Here is a 19888-nt window from a genome sequence, read left to right as displayed (position 1 = left end):
AAAATATTACTTGCCCTTATTATATGCATGCCTAATAATTTTCACTCTTTTCTAGTCTACTCTGTTTCTTTAAAAAAAAAAAAAATGGCTGTCACAGCCCATTAAGTTGACTTAATGACTCCCTAAATGGTGTAGTGACCTGCAGTTTGAAAAAAATACCTCATCAAGGGAATCTTATCAAAACTGCATGCATGGCCTTCCATGGTCAGGATATTTCCACTGGGCTGATAAGGCAGTTAACTCAGTGCAGTCCAGGTCCATCCCTAGGCAAGCTTTGCTTCATTTTGTATATGCCAGTATGGCTAGTTTATGCAGAAGACATTCTGATAAATTTCATAAGGTAGTTTTAAATCTTAGGCAAAGCATCATGATACTTTCAGAGAATTAGCTTAAAATGGGGGCATAGACTTTTTCTTATTGGTGATAGATGCCTTAGGTAACTAATTTGGCCCCAACAGTTGGAACTGTCATGAGAAGGTTGGTCATCTAATTATAAATAGAAGTCATCTCAGTTGATTTTACCTCTGTCCTAAGCATTCGTGGATGACCTTTGCCACTTAGACTTTAAAATTCTGTGCTCGAGTTAGAAGAATTTCATACCAAACTAAAGACCAAATAATTCTGTTCTTTAAAGTAATTACCCTAGTTGGGCAAATTGCTAAGTTAATTCTTAGGACCAGTAGAGATCAGGTGTGTGCTCTGTTCCAGAAACAGGATTTATGTGATCAAGAGCACAGAGGTGGCTTCTGTGCAGGCATTTTAAAGTGAAAATATTAAAGTAAAACCCGACTCATACTCTGACTGCAAAGAAACCTGGTCTGTGTTGTATCTACCTGGGTTGGGAGCAAAGAATTTCAAAAAGAAGACAGAAAACAGACTCTGCCTATGGCATCCTTTAAGGCTTTCCTAATTTAAGAGGTGATAGAAAACATTATTAGATATTCATTAAGAAGGAAAGGCTATTTTATCCTGCCATTAACTTGATTTTTCATTCTAAGTTATTTTTTCCTGTAGTGGTTACCATTGATGCCTTTGATTTTGTGGGTGCCGTCAAAAGATAGCTCATTACGTGAGGAAAGAGCCAAGATGAGGACTGGCAATCTCCCTCTTCTTGGTACTTTTCCATAACTCCTTTCACCAATGTCACTGTGATTTCCTTTTCACTCTGAAGTAGGTCCACATCTGATATTGCAGGAACTTGATTTTATTTCCTTTCTACATGAGTATTTAAGATAAATAGAGCCATTTTTTTGGTTTTATTTAGTAAGCCTCACAGAAAGAAGAATATAAAGTAAAAGCAATAGCCACAATAATTTACAGTTGACAAAACACATAACAGAAGGAGTATGCTGAGCTATAGATAGTCACACTGTAGATCCTTCTAAAACTCCCCATCCATTTTCCTTCCCTCACTAGAACTCTCTACCAGCTCAGAAGTAGTGGGGGTTAGGATAGGCAGGAAGGACAGACAGAGCTGTCTGCTCTGAAGACATGAGTCACTTTCTTTCTATAGCCAGAGACAGCTAATGTCAAAGTAAGTGGAAGTGCCAGACTGGAAATAGTTTCTGTGAACTGTATTGGCCATAATTTGAACTCTTTCTACCAGCTGTGACTTTGTAAATGGCAAGAATTAATACGCTTCTCGTGGCTTGTAGGGCTGTCAAAAAGTAAGACCCCAAACTTGGGAGCAGTTCCAAGTGTGGCAGACGATTACCGCTGGTGCTCCATCTTCAGAATAGGTCCTAGGGCATTTTCTCTGAAAACAGTACTGAAGGAGCTGGCACGTGGGGGGTGCCTACCACAGACTAATGACAGGAAGTCAGTGAGACGGAGAGCCATCAACAGTACATCACCATTCTTTAGGGGTTTTATGACGTACTCAATATATTCTCTTTCGTTGTACCAAGGGAACCATATGGAACCATCCATTACGGCTCTCTCCATTCTACTTATTGATTAGGGATTTGTAGTACATTCTGTGATGTTTTGTGGGATCTTGATATGATTTTAAATTCAGTTGTCTTCCAAACTGTAATTAATGTTTTCTTAAAAATTGAATATTCCTCACTGACCATGATATTTTGTTTTGTTCTTGACGTATACTGATGTATGTGTGTGTGGGTTTGGTTATTTTGTTCAAGTTGTATTTTCTCCATTTCTTTATTCACAGTCATATTCCTAGTGGGTGATTTTGCAGAAGAACAAATTGTCCTTTGACACTTGTGTCTCACTTGGTTTATGTGTTTCTGAGGGCACAAGGGGCAGCTTCTCCACACCGCCTTTCTAAATGAAGAAGTGAGAAAACAGATGTCTGTTTCCAGGTTCCGTCAACATACGGATGTAATTCTTTTCCTTTCATTTCAAAAGAAAATGGTGAAGGGATAATGAGGTGTTCACTGCGGGGTGAGTGGTATTATTTCTTGTAACTGAAACAGTGTGGAGTAACCTCACTGCCTTCAGGTATCACTGGTGCGACGTTGGAGGTACCCGAGAACAGCAGTGTTTTCCATTTGGCTGGATGTTGTCACATGTGGTTTGTCAAAATAGAAAAACAGGGCGCGGATACTCTAACTGTAAGACCAGATGTGCTCTGAGCGAGTCTGTCTCCTCATCATCTGAGGGAAGAGAAAGTTCCTAACAAGGGAAGAAGTGAACAACTGTGGGGCATCTCAGTCCTTCGTAGTCTGGAAATGTCAGGTACCTGATTTTTCTCCCTCCATCTGTTCATCAGACTACAGCAAAGCTCATCATGGTGAATATTACTTGCTACTCTAAGGCAGAATTAAGAAGAGTCATGAAAGATTTAGAAAGCAAATTGTGAACGAAGCCTACTGGGTAGCCCCCAGCTTTCCTGATGACTCCTGGAATACGCTGTTGGAGAAGAAAACTTTTCCTCTGGTCATGTTCCCTCAGGGCCTTTGTTGTAGGAAAATAGTGTGTATGTGGAGAGGAGAGGGTGAGGATGGCTTCGCCTCCAAGTGGAAATTTTTGTTTTCCTGAACTTGGCTAGCCCTCAGGACACCAGACATGGTGTTTTGCTCTAGGCATGGGACTGTCACCTGGTCAAGTTGACATCTGCCCTTCGTGCCAAGGGTTTCAGAACTCAGCTGATCCTAGCAGCATGAAGTTCTCTTGGGTTAATCCATAGCAATCAAAATTTTGAGGGGGAAAAAAAAAAGAAAAGAAAATCCTGCTTTCCCTTACCTGGCCATAACCTCAGCAGGATCCCAACTTGTACATACTATTAACTCAAAATAAAACGTACTAAGGGAAGGAGAAACAGACATGCCAATGTGGTGTGGCTCCTTCAGGCTTTGTCCCTCTGATGGAACAAACCCTGCTGCCAGTAGGAGACCTGCCGCTCACACTTCATAGGAAACAAAGAAGGGGTTGGTTTTTGTGCAAAAGCACCTGACATGAGTCTCCCTGCTGCCCATCTTCATTTCTAAGGAAACAGGCATCGATTTTAACCCCCTTCGTTAACTTGTCAGCTAGAGCTGAGTCCACTTTTTTGAGCTTTAATAAGAACCTAGAGAGAAAAGAATCGGTCGTGGTTGCAAGCAGCAGCCAAGCTCTTTGCCCTGGCTGGATCTGCTCTGACCCCATGGGGCTTGCCTCCCCCGTGCATGCGACACACGCATATGCTTACTGACACAGCCTGGCCCATGTGTGGCCACTCCAGGGAGAACTGCATCTGTCACATGTGTCCCTCCTGACTTCTTGAAAGAGTTCATGAGCATCCGTGTCGTCCGTGGCCAACATTTAATTACAAGGGCACTGACAGCAGTTCAGCTCTGCTTGGTGGGTTGTTTACAATAATTGTTGCTAACATCTATTCATTATCCTTACGTGTTAGACGTGGTACCCAACGGTTTACATCCTTTCATCTCATTTAATCCTTCAGCCAAAAGTTAGAGATAGTTTCTGTGATTCTCTCTGTTTTACAGAGGAGGACAGTGAAGCTTCGGGAACCTAAATAAGATACCCAGGATGGCATTGTTAAGACTAGATTCAGGCTGAGCATACTCCAGAGACCATCTTCTTAAATCATCCTGGGGAGGGGGTGTACGGCAGAAGGACTTTGGGAAATTTTCTCCAGGTGCTTGTGTTAATATTCCCCTTTCCCATTCCCATGTTCCCCCTCCCCTCCTTTTCCTTATTCTGAGGGTGCTGGAGGAGGTGGGGGTGGGTGCTGCCTGTTTTTACCATTGAAGGTCATGGCCACACTGAGTCACTATCCTAGAGGGGTGTGGTATTGCCCTCAGGAGTACCGTGATGGGAAAGTAGCTGAGAGCCGTCCCACTGAAGGAAAAGTCTCTGGGATCCAGTGGACTGAAGGGGGGCTGACAAATCCCCAGACCATTTCTTCTGTGATTTCCTGTGCGGAGCATTCTCTCTGCAATGGCGTGACTTCAGGTGGTCCGAGTAGCTGCAGCGTATAAAGAACAGAAGACAACGCCCATGTATATGAAAGACCTCGATGTATAAAAGCTTGAAACATATATGAAAAATGCATATGTGTGGAAACATACATATACAAAACATATACATGAAAAATATATCCATATATGAGAAAATACATATCAAAAATATATTTAGACTCTAGGTATGTATTTCCTCCTCTCTGAGTTCCAGCATCAGTGTTAGTGAGGGTGCAAAGCTATTTCACATTCATTATGCAGCAGCAATTCCTGGAGCCCTGCAGAGTGAGCTGTGGAGTGGGCGGGATGAAGCCGTGGCGGGGCCTTCGAGGAGAGCACGACCCGAGGGCTTTTGTTTTTCTTGAGGATAATAACACTGACAATTCAACTGGCAGAAGAGTTCTCTTAGATCATTATGATTCAGACAGACAGAGAGTTCTGTGGGAAAAAAAAGCTCATACAAGACTTCATGCTTTTTGGCCCGTGAGAGCTGACTGGAACCACCTTTGGAGTTCCAGGTTATTTACTCAGTTATAGGATTAATATTAAGTGTGACTATTTCATGTACCTTAGCAACTTCTAGTTTACAGTCAATTAGAAACGGCAGTTGATGGCAGGGAACAATTTGGAAGAAGTACTAACTCTACATTCTTGGCATTTGGGGGCTTTTTGTTAAAGGGTACAGAGCCTTACAACCTGGTCCCTGAAGTCCTCCATTAAGTAATCCCAGCACCAGGAAAGGACGGGTTTTTTCCTTAAGCGCATCTCTCATCATGTCGTTCTCCTGCTCAGAAACCTTCTACGTTCCTCCATTCCTTGCAGTCAACTTTACATGGAAGTCAAGGCTCTCCTTGATGTAGACCAGATGTCCTTTGAGGCACATTTCTTACCAGTTGGTCAAGCAGCTCTTCATTCTTTTACCATACCCGAGCTTTCTCGGTTTCAGCACTTACCACGGTCCTTCCCTACAGGAACTCCCCTCTCATCTCTCATCAAAAATCCTCTTCACGGGGCACCTGGGTGGCTCGGTGGGTGAAAGCCTCTGCCTTCGACTCGGGTCATGATCCCAGGGTCCTGGGATCAAGCCCCACATTGGGCTCTCTGCTCAGCAGGGAGTCTGCTTCCTCATCTCTCTGCCTGTCTCTCTGCCTACTTGTGATCTCCGTCTGTCAAATAAATAAATAAAATCTTTTAAAAAAACAAAAACAAAAACAAAAAACCTTTTCTCCTGTAAGACTAAACTCAAATAACATTATCTCCATGAAGACCTTCAGGATTAGGTATGGGAATAAAACACTTCTTATCTGTGCTAATGGTGTCCTGTTTAGTTAGACGTTGGCCAAAGTGTTTAATACATTCTTTCTCGACTTATAGTTAGTCGGGTACATTGAGGATATCTACTCTGTTCTTTGAGAGTAAGAAGCTTGTCATGCATTTTCTTTTTTCTTTTTTTTCTTTTTTTGCTTTACCCTTCAATGAAAGAAAGATTTCATAGTAAATGAGTAATTTTTACATAGTGTAACATTAAGTAAACTTTAGCTCTATGGAAAAGGCACTTACAGGGCATTCCCTGATAACAGCAGATTAATCAGCATTGTCACCTTGAGTTGCTCTAATCAATACTTTCATTTTTTTATACTTTGGTGCAACAAGGAGGTTTAAGATTAGGGCTTTGAACTGGCTATTACCTCTCCCTGGAAACCGCTTTTCTTTTGAAGTTTTACATGGCGGCTGTTTCTTGGAGTCAGCACAACTGACCCATTTAAAGAGAGCTGTTGTTGGTCTTGCGTTGCAACAGAAACCCTGTGCCCCGTCACTGCCCCCCTGGTGTACTATAGGCTCTACCATAACTAGGGAAGTTGCTGATCTGCCATCATGTGTCTCAAGCTTCATGAGAGCAGAGGACCTTGTCAGCTCTGATAATCATTGTATTTCCAGGACGTGGAATGGTGCCAGACTCAGGTGGGTGCCATTTAGGTCATATTATTTTATTTAAAAATCTGTGGTCTTCAACGTTGGCTTCCCATCTGTGTCACCTGTGGGACTTAAAAAAAAAAAAAAAAAAAAAAAGCACAGATGTTCAAGGTTGACCTCAAAGATTCCAACTCATTTGGCCTGGAGTGATGCCCTTTAAACTTGGCTCTAAATGTGTGAATCATCAAAGGTTCTGGAAAACAAGGAAAGATAAACTTTCCATAGCTTCCAAAGCTGTGGTTGTTTTTAAGACTTTCTGCATTTTATTTTAAATCCTCATCTCAGATCCTTAATCCTTGTGACTGTCATGGAGAGATAATCAGGAGATCAAACATGAACTCACATGAGCCACAGGAACATCTGGGGCACTTCCCAAGTTTTAATTATGGTTTGAGGGATGTAAGAGCTTAATGATAGTTTCAATGCTGAAACAAGTTTGGGGATGTTGCCCTACAAATAAAGGAAGTGTAAATAATTATACTCTGGACTTCAGTTTCCTTGCAAGACCCGCAATTACCAGATTATTTGAAAGAAATGTACTACATGTTACATGGCTATTTTTCTGTTAGCTCATATAAAGTACATGTCATTGAATACCTTGAAACAATGCTGATTTCATCTATAATATCTACTTTGGTGTTCATCAGAGTCTATTAAAACTGTACCACAGACTTCCCTGAATATACAGTTTTTCTTTTTTCCCCTCACATTTATGTTTTTGATATCGGACTTTCTTCTCAGACTCTTCCTTTCCCTCCTCACCAGAGTATCTAAACAAATTTATGCCGTTCCGTCCCTCTGATTTTAGACATCAGACACAGAGGTGAAAGTGCATAAGAATCTCACGTAGAGCCACACACAGTTTGGTGGCAGAGTCCAGCACTGGAATTCCGCTTCCTTCGTATCAAAGTTGTCCTCATATTCCTAACTCACTAGGCAGGGAAATAAAAACAACAACCTTAAAACTGTTTCTCAGAGATAATTTGGCTGGTTCGGTACTTTTTTTTTTTTTTAAGATTTTTATTTATTTATTTGACAGAGATCACAAGTAAGCAGAGAGTCAGGCTGAGAGGAAGGGAAGCAGGCTCCCTGCTGAGCAGAGAGCAGGATTCGGGGCTCAATCCCAGGACCCTGAGATCAAGACCTGAGCCGAAGGCAGAGAGAGGCTTAACCCACTGAGCCACCCAGACGCCCCGGGTTCGGTCCTTTTAATCAGAACATCCCTATGGTGATCTTCCACTGGTAATCTCCAGAAAAGATTTTCTCAACCTTTTCTAGACCCCAAGGAGCAGCTACATTTAATTTATAACCTGAAAATATTTCCTAAAAAAAAATCATAATCATGCTTTCTGAAATTTTATTTCATCTTTCTTATTGCTTGCTGAGAAAAAAAAAAAAAAGTACTTTTCATTTTTAACACGCCTCCTGATGTGAACAATCTCTAGAGATGTCCCTTTCCCAGAATAAAATCTGTGTTTATGTGTTATCACTCTGACCTTCCAAATCCTTGAATCATTTTACTTTTTCATCTTGGTAGGTCTTTTTCTTCATAATCTGTAATTGAATACTTTAAAACACCTCACATTTACCACTGGCTCCAGTTCAGTAGAGAGCAGTGTGAATCAAGTCCACAAGTTCAGAAACGCAAGAAAGGAAACTTCCCTTATTTTTCTGCATCTCATTGTTATGTCTCCTTTGAGTTCTTTTTCTTCCAAGGAGAATTTTAGAGAAATGTGTGTCCCCCACATCAGGGACACTCCCATCTGTCTCTCCCTGCCTGGCCTGAGAGTAAAGGGTTTTTTGAGTGTCAGGTGCCAAAGTCTTAGAAGGCAGAATAATGGGAAGGATTTTTTTTTTTTTAAAGAAAAGTCTATTTCCTTCCCAAAGTAGGATATAATATAAATTCTAATCAGGTATGCATACTTGGTATTTCTAAAATAACATGTAATTTAATAACTTGTTAAAGTTAGGCCACACTTCAGAAACAAGCAGCGGTACCTTTCAGTGATTCCTCTGAACCAAGCTGTACCCCCAGAAGGTTATAACCACCTGCCGTGTGGCCTTTCCTTTATTCTAGCGCTAAGGATTCAGATGGATGGCAGGAACTGAGTCAGCAAAAGCGGATATAATTGAAGTAGCAGAATCCAAAGGGACGTGAAGCCCACTAAACATCAGAGGGGAAGAGCTGTGCCGTCCAGTCATGAGAGTCTAAAAAAGGTGTTTGGGTGTCCATGGCTGGAAACCGAGTCATTGGTGTCTCCGGAAACAAGGAGCTAAACAGGAAAGATGAGGAGCGTCTGAGCAGAGTGAGGCTCATAGGCTCACTGCCGGCGAGGCTGGCCAGAGCGTCTGCAGCTCGAGGTCAGTGTGCGGTTGGCCAAGAGATCAGTTAGCCCAGCGGCCTCTGAGTGAGCTCCTGGCTCCAGTTCAATAACTAAGGGGTGGTATCTGGGAAGGTCAACACTGTCGATGCCCTACCAGGAACTAGGATTATACGCAGGGCTTCAAGCCCAGATGCTGGCTCTCTGCCCCATCTGAGTGTGATCTTGAACTCTGTTTTGCTTCCTGAAAGAAGGAGTCCAAGGTCTGTCTGCCTTCAGGGACGGAAGATCAGCAGTAAGTTTCCACTGGATTCCAATTACAGCAGGGGCAATGTTCTCAGCCTCTTGGAGGCTCTTCCGGTGCTTTTAACTATCTAAGGCAATTTGAAGCTTCTGTGTCTGCTTAGACAGTAGGTATGTTGTACAGTGTTTGAAAACGGTGGCAGTGGGTTAAGTGAATTTTCACTAGAGATGGAAATATTGCAAAGTTCCCCTCCTTTACATTCCATCCCCACTCCCTTGTAGCAGCTTCCCCGGTGCTCTCCCTGCACACACCTGCTTGCATGCATGGGAGAAGGGAAATGGGTTTACAAACAGATGACAGACTTCCAAAGTTGGGAGGTCCAGGGACACACAAAGATGATAGGTTGCCTGGGGTGCCCGGGTGGCTCAGTGGGTTAAGCCTCTGCCTTCGGCTCAGGTTATGATCTCAGCGTCCTGGGATTGAGCCCCGCATCAGGCTCTCTGCTCAGTTGGGAGCCTGCTTCCCTTCTTCTCTCTCTGTCTGCCTCTCTGTCTACTTGTGATCTCTCTGTCAAATAAATAAATAAAATCTTTAAAAAAAAAAAAAAAGATGATAGGTTGCCTGAATATAGAAAAAGCAGGGGACCCCAGCTCACCACTTTGTCTCTGAATATCAGTGTTCTTCAGTGTATAAGTATAAATCAGGGATAGTGATACCTGACCATATGAATTAATGTACATGACACCCCTGGCTGGCGCCTGACATGTGATGAACATAAGTGTCCACTCCCTACCAGCAGCTGTAATTGTGGATGTTGTCTTTGTGCCCAAACAGAGCTTCCTCAATAGTTCTCATCTGAATATGGGTTTGCCCTGCCGGGAACATTGAACAATGCCTGGAGATGGTTTTATTGTTGTTTTGTTATTGTTTTGTTTTTTAAGACTTTATTTATTTGAGAGAAAGCACCCACAAGCCAGGTGGAAGGGCAGAGGAAGAGGAGAGGGACAAGCAGACTTCCTGCTGAGTGCAGAGCCTGCCAGTTTGATGCGGGGCTGGATCCCAGGTCCCTGGGATTATGACCTGAGCTCAAGTCAGACACCCAACAGACTGAGCTACCTAGTTGCCCCTGGAGACAGTTAATTATCACTGGCGGGGAAGGGTCCTACTGGGATTTGTCTGGCAGAGGCCCTTCATATACTGCTAAACATCTCACAGCACACAGGACAGTCTCCCACAGCAAACAACCCTCTGGCCCAAAATGTCCAATAGTGTCAGTGTTGAGAAACCTGTCGAGGGACGAGGAGGTTGACTTTATCCTTAGGGAAAAGAACATGTTAACCTACTAACAATTACTGACCTCTTCTGGCATTTAGAAACAAAGAGCCTGTCGAATCTAGACCTGCTGTGAAACTGAATCTCATTCTGATGAAAGAACACTTCTTAATTGTAACCAGAAAGTAAAGTTTTTGTTTGTGTTTTGTGTTCTTATTTAAATAAGCAGTTCTAACCACTCAACTCATTTGTTGAACTATGGATCGAAAGATCTAAGGCCGGATTTTGTTCATTTTAATCTTTACCAATAATACAGCCTAAAAACTATTTTGCTAGATTTGTATGATTGACTAAATAATTATGTCTGCATGACACCTACAACCAAAGTGTTAAATTCTGTGTGTAGAGACTTAATGTCAACTGAAATGCAACTCTAAAGGAAGAAGAAACCAAGTTTAGCTTGCCTTAAGTATACAAGTGAAATGTGCTAGAATCGAGTTCTTATGTCACAAGATATTAGAAATCAGATATTGATGTACATTTTAAAATATTTAATTTATAAGATTGCTTTGGAGTCAAGGGCCAGTTTTAAAGGTCGACTTTCGTTGTATGTTTATGTTGTTCTGTTGTTAGGCGAAGCCTCCCTGGTGGGGAGATTACCACCTAACTGCCTTGTCGGGCTACCTGGAACACGGGAGAGCCCGCGGTCATTGCCAAGTGTAACAGCTGCTAGTCTGTGTTAACCTCTGAGATCCCACCTTTCTAAAGGAACATGCATTTCAAAGCCACTGGTTATTATTACAACCCATTTTAGTTTTAGACTTTTGGTTTGTTAGTTTTGTTTCCTAACTGGGAAGGATTTTAAAAGAGGACCCAGGCCCCTTCCCGCTTCTATGTTTAGCATGCCATAAATTCCATTAATAAATTCTTGAGAGTTTGCTCTTCTGTTTTTTAAAAAATAGTACTAGTGTTAGTCATCTGTTAAAAACATGTCGAAAATGGATTGCATGTGTATAAAACTATACTAGATTTGAAGACATATTTTCTTTGAAAAAACTTGCACTCAAAATACCAAATATTTTCAGAGAAGAGAGACAGAAGGTATACACAGTTTCTTAGCGTGAGATGGGTCATTTAACGTGACCTCATTTTTAAAGTTCCTTGGTAATCCTTTTATCTCGGGTGAATAAAGGCTGTGTGTCTGTGAGGGTAGGTAGTCAAGAAGCTTCTGGTGACTTCTGATTGCAGTGGGGATGGGAGCACTGAGAGACACAGAGGGCGGGAACTTTAGGGCTGTGTGTCTCTGCCTACCTGGTCACCAAGCACACGGTCCCTTGAGCCACCTTCTAAAATCTTTGGTTAGATCTGGTTTGCTTGGTTTGTATCACCCACTAAGTATCTGAAATAAAATCGTCATCAGTGATTTAGAAGATTGTACATTTGCCTCCCATTTGTACCAAAACAGTTTAAAATGAAATGAATTAATGCTTTGTCCATATTTTGTACCTATGTTGTCCTTTGGTGATAATATTGAGAGTTAAAAAGATTCATCTAATTCTTTCTACTCTTGTTTATATAAAAATCTATCTTGGGACGCCTGGGTGGCTCAGTTGGTTAAGCGGCTGCCTTCGGCTCAGGTTATGAGCCCAGTGTCCTGGGATCGAGTCCCACATCGGGCTCCTTGCTCGGCAGAGAGCCTGCTTCTCCCTCTGCCTCTGCCTACCACTTTGTCTGTCCATGCTCGCACGCTCTCTCTCTCTAACAAATAAATAAATAAAATCTTTTTTTAAAAAAATCTATCTTTTTGAACTGATTTTGTAAAAATGGTCTTTACTTTCCATTTTAATTGCAATTTATAGTTTCTCTTCCAGAACTGTGATACTCTTGGTCAAAAGGAACTCACTGATCCTTCTTTTTTTTTTTTTATCTGTACTTGGCTGGAGGGTCCAATAATCCTCTGTGATTCATAGACCGTAAAATTGTACTTAATTTTATTCAATGTTACATTTACTTATTCATCAGATAAGTTTGAGCACCTGTTATATGCTACAGCAGTGCTAAGTGCTAGAGATTCCCACAAGATAAAATAGTGTCTCTACACTTGAAGAGGTAGTTCATAGGTGAGTCCTCATCAGCACTAAATTCAATATGGCACATGCTCGAACCAGTGAGAGCAGGTTAAGAGAACGTGAGGAAGCAGTTACTTGAGAGAAAGGCTTCACAATGTAGAAACTATTTGATCTGGGCTTTCAGCATGAAGCCGGGTTGGATACATGAAGATGACAGGAAAAGCCATGACTTGCCAGAGAGTAGTGTGAGTAGAGGAATGGGAGCAGAAAGCCCTCAGTACTTTGAGAGCGATGGTGAACTGGTGTGGCTGGTGAGGAGACTGACGGGAAAGGTTGCAGAACCCTGAGCTCAGGGGCTCTAGCTTATACCCCGCTTTGCTAGGAGGGTTATATTCCATGGGTGCCAAGTGATAAGCCGGCAGAGGCTCTACTGTGATGTAGATAGACCAGGTATTGTCAGTGGGATAGGTGTAACACCCCCCCCCCCCAATCTGGACCCATCTCCCTTTTTTTCTTATCATGTTTACTTTAGAGATTTTGAAGTATACGAGGGAGTTGTTAGGAGTAAATGAAAAAAATTAGCTATAGGTTGATTCACTTACCAGTTACGTTCATTTAAAATTTTTTGTGGCTTTTTCTCCTTGTAGTCTTTTTCTAGGCATAGAAAAATATGCATTTTATATAGTATTTGATACAAAACTTGAAACTAAATATTCACATCTTTTTTTTAGTTAATATGATATTTTGAGCTTGTAATATTATCATTGTTTTTCTGGAAAATGACTTCTTATGATACATAGTGTTCCCTGTATGGACTTAGAAAGTATATAAATAATCCTTGTTTTGGGGAAATACAACATATTTCACCTTGTCATTATTTATCTTCAGTATTTGTCTTCAACGTGGTTTGCTGAATATCCCAGTTAATATGGGTAAAGCAGAATAATCCAACAGTGATATGGTAAATTTGTTTACTAATTCAGCTGGAAAAAAAGGTAATGAATAAATGTTGGTTGACTTGAATGGAAAGGAGGCATTTGCTTGGATGGTAGTGAGGGTAATTTGAGCTAGATGTTAGGAAGGACTCCCTAACTATAACAATTGTGAGACAGTATTTGTGATCACGGGACTCTTGAACCTATAGTCTCATTCTGCAGATATTTTTAAAATAAACAACGAGTATTTAACTACTATCTTTTTTTTTTTTTTTTAACCATGATTGAATAGATAGTATCTTATGGCTGTTCTTGAGATTTTCAACTTTTGTAATCCTTTCCATTTTTGCTTATGTTTAAAATTTAACAAAATAGAAATTTTGAAGAAGTTTAGCAGTTACATGCAATCTTAGTCTATTCAGGGTACTATATCAAAAATACCATAGAGCCGGTGGCTTAAACAATTTATTTCTCAAAGTTCTGGAGGCTGGGAAGTCTTGAGATCAAGGCAGCGGCAGGTTCCATGTCTCATGAGAGCCGGCCTCTTGGTTCGAAGATGGCCTTCTTTTCTCTGTGCTCCTGCTTAGCAGAAGGGGCTGGGGAGCTCTGTGGGGTTTTTTTGTTCTGTTTTGTTTTGTTTTTTAAATAAAGGCATTAATCTCATTCATGAGGTTCATGAGGTTCTACCCTCATGATTTAACCACCTCCGAAAGGCCCCAACTCCAAATACCACCTTGGAGATCATGAGTTCAGCAAATGAATTTTGCAGAAACACATTGTGTCCATTGGGCATGCTCACTGTAATCAGTCTAGTAATCCAGAGGTCTGTAACACAGTTACCGCCTTTTCCCTAGCCAGTCTCACTCTTCTGCAGTAACCAGCATTAACGATTCTGTATGTATCTTTTCTCACAGTTCTCGTGCCTATACAAACATATGGACGTTGATATTTATATGAGAGCACAGTACTGCGTACTGGTTATTCACCCCAGGGGAGCGGAATACTGTGTACTAGTATCCCGGAAAGACTCCAAACACTTCTTTTCATTGTGCCTGGGTATTGGAGTTGCAAGGAAAACAACACAGCCAAGCAGTGGATGGAACAACGCTTTACTTACAGAGAAGAGACTGAGCTGGATCAATGTCAAGAACGTGCCTCGCTCCCTCAGCCAGCAGCGCCCCCACCCCCCACCCCGCTGCACCCACTGCCACTGACTCAGGGTGTTGGCCATGTGCAACCCTCTTGTTTATTTCCACCACGACCAGCAACCCCTCCCTTGAGTCTGAAATACTGAAAGTCAGGGTGTGCCTCATGGCCAATGATGTGCAAATTTAGGCAGAGCAAAAGGACACTTCCTGAGCCTAAGATTAGGAAAGATAAAGTGGTAAACCCTAGACAGGCTAAGTGGGGGTCGGAACACTGCATGCTTGAGACTGCCTTTCCCAGCAATTTTTATTGCTCTCCCAGAATGTAGCATGTGTAAACAAAACAGAAGCCACTTGGCTTTACACATTTAGCAACATGCAGTGACCATTCCTTCTGGTCACTGCATGTCAATCCAGTTCATTATTTTTAATAACTGAAAAATAGTATGTGATGTGGGTCTTCTGTCCCTGTTTCAGCTCTTCCCCTTCTGATAGGTGTCCACATTTTTATAGTTTTCTACCACTACCAAGAAGGCTGCGGTTAAGTTTTTAAAACCAATCTAATTAGGTCTGCTTTTTCCCCCCTGTTTCTCAAGAATGGGAAGGCAAGGTCAAAGGCTCTTCCAATCAGCAGCACATTCCAGAAGCTGAAGATGAATTAGAGGACCTATTTCTCTGCAACCTTGCCAACACAGGCTGTTCTCCAACTTTTGCATTTTTGCCAGTCTCTCAGATGAAAAATGGCACACCTTTGCGATTTCATTTTGCATTCTCCTTATTTCTGATAAGGTTGTCTTTTCATATTTTATTTAGCCATTGCATTTTCTTGTATGTGACTTGCCTTAAATTTTTCTAATTCTTGCACATTTTATTTTTGCTGAACATTTCGTGATTCAGAAATGCATATTTCTATCTCCTTTAGCATTTATTTTTCTACCCAGATTTCAGGAGAAAAAGAGATTTTCCTCCAGGGCATTGTCAGTAGCACCTGTTTGAAATGTTAAACATTTGATAAGCAAACCCGGAGAAATGTGGAGGTTACTGAACTGATTGCTTAAAGGGGAAACTGCATGCACAGAACTCTGGCCAGTGCTTTTTATTTATTTATTTATTTATTTGGCCAGTGCTTTTTAAATGGCCAGGCTTCTGACAAGAATGTACAATGGGAAAGGACAGTCTCTTCAATAAATGCTGGGAAGGCTGGACAGCCACATGCAAAAGAATGAAACTGCTTTCTTATAGCATACACACACACACACACACATATAAGCACAAAATGGATTAAACACCTAAATGTGAGACCCGAAACCATAAATTTCCCTAAAGAAGACATAAGCAATAATCTTTTGGACATCAGCCTTACCAACATTTTTCTAGACATGTCTCCTCAGGCAAGGGAAATGAAAGCAAAAATAAACTACTGGGACTACACCAAAATAAAAAAAAAAAAAATTTGCACAACAAAGGAAACCATCAACAAAACAAAAAGGCAACATGATGAATGGAAGAAGATACTTGCAAATGATATAGCTGATAAGGGATTAATATTCAAATCTATAAAGCACTTATACAACTCAGTAACAAAAATAAGCCCTCCAAAAATCTGATTAAAAAATGAGCAGAGGACCTGAAGAGGTATTTCTCCAGACATACAGATGGCAAACAGACACATGAAAAAAATGCTCAACATCACTAATCATCAGGAAAATGTAAATCAAAACCACACTGACATATGACCTCACACCTGTCCAAATAGCTAATATCAAAAAGACAAGAAATAACAAGTATTGGCAAGAATGTGGAGAAAAGGGACCCCTTGTGCTCTATTGGTGGGAATGTAAGTTGGTGCAGCCACTGTGAAAACAGTATGGAGTTTCCTCAAAAAATTAAAAATAGAAATACCATATGATCTAGTAATTCCACTGCTGGGTATTTACCCAAAGAAAATGAAAACACTAATTTGAAAAGATAGTCATTGCAATATTATTTACAATAGCCAAGATATGGAAACCACTCAAGTATCTATCAATAGTTGAATGGGTAAAGAGGATGCGAGGTGTGTATGTGTGTGTGTGTGTGTGTGTATTCATAAAAAAGAACAAGATTTTGCCATTTGCAACGACATGGATGGACCTAGAAAGTATTATGCTGAGTGAAATAAATCAGATAGAGAAAGACAAATATCATATGATTTCACTTAAGTGGAATCTAAAAAACAAATGAACAAATGGAAGCAGAATCATAAATACAGAGAACACACTGGTGGTTGCCAGAAGGGAGGGAAGGGGATCGGTGAAATAGGTGAAAGGGATTAAGAGGTACAGACTTCCTTCCAGGGATGGGTCTAGCAAGAGGTTTCTGTGGCTGAGGTCAAAGAGGTTGCTGCCTGCATTCTCCTCTAGGATTTTGATAGTTTCCTGCCTCATCTTTAGCCCTTCCATTCATTTTGAATTTATTTTTGTGTGTGGTGTAAGAGAATAGTCCAATTTCATTCTTCTGCATGTTGCTGTCCAGTTTTCCCAACACCATTTGTTGAAGAGACTGTCATTTTTCCACTGGATATTCTTTCCTGCTTTGTTGAAGATGAATAGACCACAGAGTTGTGGGTTCATTTCTGGGTTTTCTATTCTACACTTAGAGTGGTAAGCATAACTTAATGTATATAATTGTTGAATTACTAGGTTGTACACCTGAAACTAATATAACACTACATGTCAACTATACTTGATTAAAAATAATAAATAAAACCCAGATGAATAAAAATAAATGAACAGAGTACTGAGAATGGCCAAGGTATCAACTGACAGGGGTCCAAGCTACACCCCCACCTCTTAACCCTCACAGTAGTCTTCATGTTGTGTAAGGACTAGAGAACTCTAAAAAGCTAAGATCCATCTTAGGAGGACTTTCTTACCATCCCTTTCTTTAAATATGCTTTGGGAATGAAAGTTACATTTTGCTGTGCTTCATGTTCACAGCAGATGTCTTCCATTGCAAAGTAATGGTTTTACTATTCTTCCCAAACTCATCCTAAAAGATAACCTAGCACTTAACGAAGACCAGTGGGCAATCAAGGAATGACAGAGGATGAGACTGTAGTTTGTCTAGCAAAGCTGTCTGCATGTACAGCTTGTGTCTGTCTTGCCCCGCTCAGGGACTGGAGGAGTTGAGAAACTGGTCCCAGACTGCTGACTGTATCTTGAGTATCTTAGGACAACTCACCAAGTAAATGATTATTTCTGATGGTGTGAGGGCGGGGGGAGAGAAGACATTTCTTTCTTTTTTTTTTTGCACAGGAGTGCTACTTTCTGTTGATGAATTTGCATTCAGAATAATTTATTACCCTAGAGTTTTCTTATAATAATAATAATAAGGGAGACTTTCTCCCTTGCTCAAGGCAAAAATCTAAGGCTGGGTATAAAATTCAGAGGTTTATCTTCTGTCCAGATTGGCTTCCCTTTTCCACATTCCCTGAGGGATAGATTTGAATATGTGTACATGGGGTGACAGAGGGTGAAGTGAGGGTGTGGATACAGAGAAAAAGATGATTTAAAGGTTAAGATGGTCTGCCAATTTTTGGTCTGTCTATACACATTGCTGCAGTTTTATTTTTCCTCATGTTACGTAGGTGTTTATGCAAAGAAGGAAGTTCCTAGAGTCTATCCATCATAAACTTAGGTGTGTTTTGTTTTTTCACAACTGTTTGTTTAGTTTTTTATTCACAGATTTGTGGCTGCTGTGACTTTATTTTTGGATTGTTTAGGTTGGAGTTCCAGATTTATCCAATGTGCCTCTATTTTCTGTGGGTCAAACTGTGCCTTTAAAGAGTAGCAAATAAAGGTTTGAAATGGGAAGAATATCTCAGGTTCCTTAATCTTATACTTGAAATTAGATGATTAGAGGAGCTGAGATTTGTGATAAGTAGTTTACATCTTTTAATCGAAAATTGGCTTAGTGTTTTTCTCCATGGTTTTGAGTGTGGTTACTGAAATGCTCATAACTAGGAGAAGCCATTAGTGTGGATAAGGCCATGTGACCTCATGTGAAGAATAAAAGGTCAGGTCTGAGCAGCCTGCTCTTTGATTGTGCTTCAGGTTGGCTCCACTTGGAGTGAAAATCAGAAGCAGCCCCTGGAGGAACACATCTACCCCATCTTCTGTAAGAAATTTAAGCTTCTTTATTTCTGGCTTTTATTTCAGAAATCCGGATATCTTCTATATTTGTTTACTTAATCTACTTATAAAATAGTTTTTACATTTTTTTCTACAGTATTCACGTTAATTAAGTTTTCTTTTACTGATATATTCTAAACAGTGTAAGTTAACATGGAGATTGGAAAGTATAACACAATTATATCTTGGTGACATGAAGAGACATCTTTCTAGCACAAACAGTCCCAGATATATATCAGTTTTCAACTTGCCAGTATGTTGGGTAAGTTTCTGCTCTCAGTGTCTATTACCAAACCGCAAGACACATTCTGGCATCACCCATCATGTATTGAAGAACCTAATTCATCTTAATCTTTCTCACTTAACTTATTGTAGCTTTTACAAGGAAGTAGACTGAGATGTAGACTTTCCAAGGCCTTAGAATTTGCTTTATCTGGGAATATAAAGGTCTAAACTCTAGTAGAACATTGACAAAGCAAAGGCTAGTTTTTGGCTTAATGTATTCCTTGAAGGGACTAGATGCAGTAACAAAATGGAACGATAGTACCAGTACAGCTGATGTGTGCTGATTGTTAATTCTCTGTCATGTGTCATTTGCTACTCCTGTCAATGGCCATTACATTGATTGTAAGTTTTGGTCATTTTAACTTCAGCACTACGAAAAGAGAGATGCTTCCCTGGCTGGGTATTAGATTTAATTTGTAGACATTTGAGTAGTACATATGGAAGGTTGATGGCTTGTTAAATTATTCCACAGATGTTTATTGAGCATCTAGAATTAACAGTGCATACAGTACTTCATAATCCAGAGAAAAGAAAGACAGTGAATCATACAACTAAAATATAGTGTAAATGCTACAATACTTGAAGTCGTCTAAGTCTTTATTCTTCCCAATGTCCACTAAATAATCCTTTGCTGTTCATTTTGTTTCTGAAGTAGGTTTTGTTCTTAGTAAGTAAAGAGCACTGAATTTGCCATAAGACATTTGGTCTACTTGGCAAGTCAGTCTCCCAGGAGATCTGTTAGTAGAAACTCATCTAAGAGGCTGACCACCACTATGTGAACTGGTGAAATAAAATTTCTGGACCTAACACCCCACAGATGACAGTTTAGAATATGACATCTCTCAGCTATACAACCAAACTGGGAATTCCAGCCTAAATGACCAGCTGATCTTACACAATAATTGAAGCTGTGTGTGTCCTAATGCAATGACATTTTCTGTAGTTAGCCCAGTAAAATGATGCCATGAAACAAGCCATTCCCAGGGCCCTGGACAGTGCCACCATGGCCATAGGACAAGGAAATTCTGTCCATTGCCCCAAATTACCACA

At 40.6% G+C, this 19888-nt stretch overlaps 1 protein-coding gene across 7 annotated transcripts in view; it reads left to right on the top strand.

The window, feature by feature from the left end:
* TPD52L1 (TPD52 like 1) overlaps positions 1–19888 on the top strand; it is a 99847-nt gene that overhangs the window by 30981 nt on the left and 48978 nt on the right. Inside the window, exon 1 of one of the 7 annotated variants that reach the window (XM_082729997.1) lies at positions 8939–9011. The exons of 5 other annotated variants lie outside the window; for them this stretch is intronic. The gene's annotated coding sequence lies outside the window, so the exon portion shown is untranslated. Of the gene's footprint in view, positions 1–8938; positions 9012–18519; positions 18540–19888 lie in introns of those variants that run through there. One more of the 7 variants, XM_082729996.1, reaches the window with a different exon arrangement.

The sequence above is a fragment of the Mustela nivalis genome, assembly GCF_964662115.1.
Source record: "Mustela nivalis genome assembly, chromosome: 5".
Classification (NCBI taxonomy): domain Eukaryota; kingdom Metazoa; phylum Chordata; class Mammalia; order Carnivora; family Mustelidae; genus Mustela; species Mustela nivalis.
This window is presented reverse-complemented; position numbering and strand designations above follow the sequence as displayed.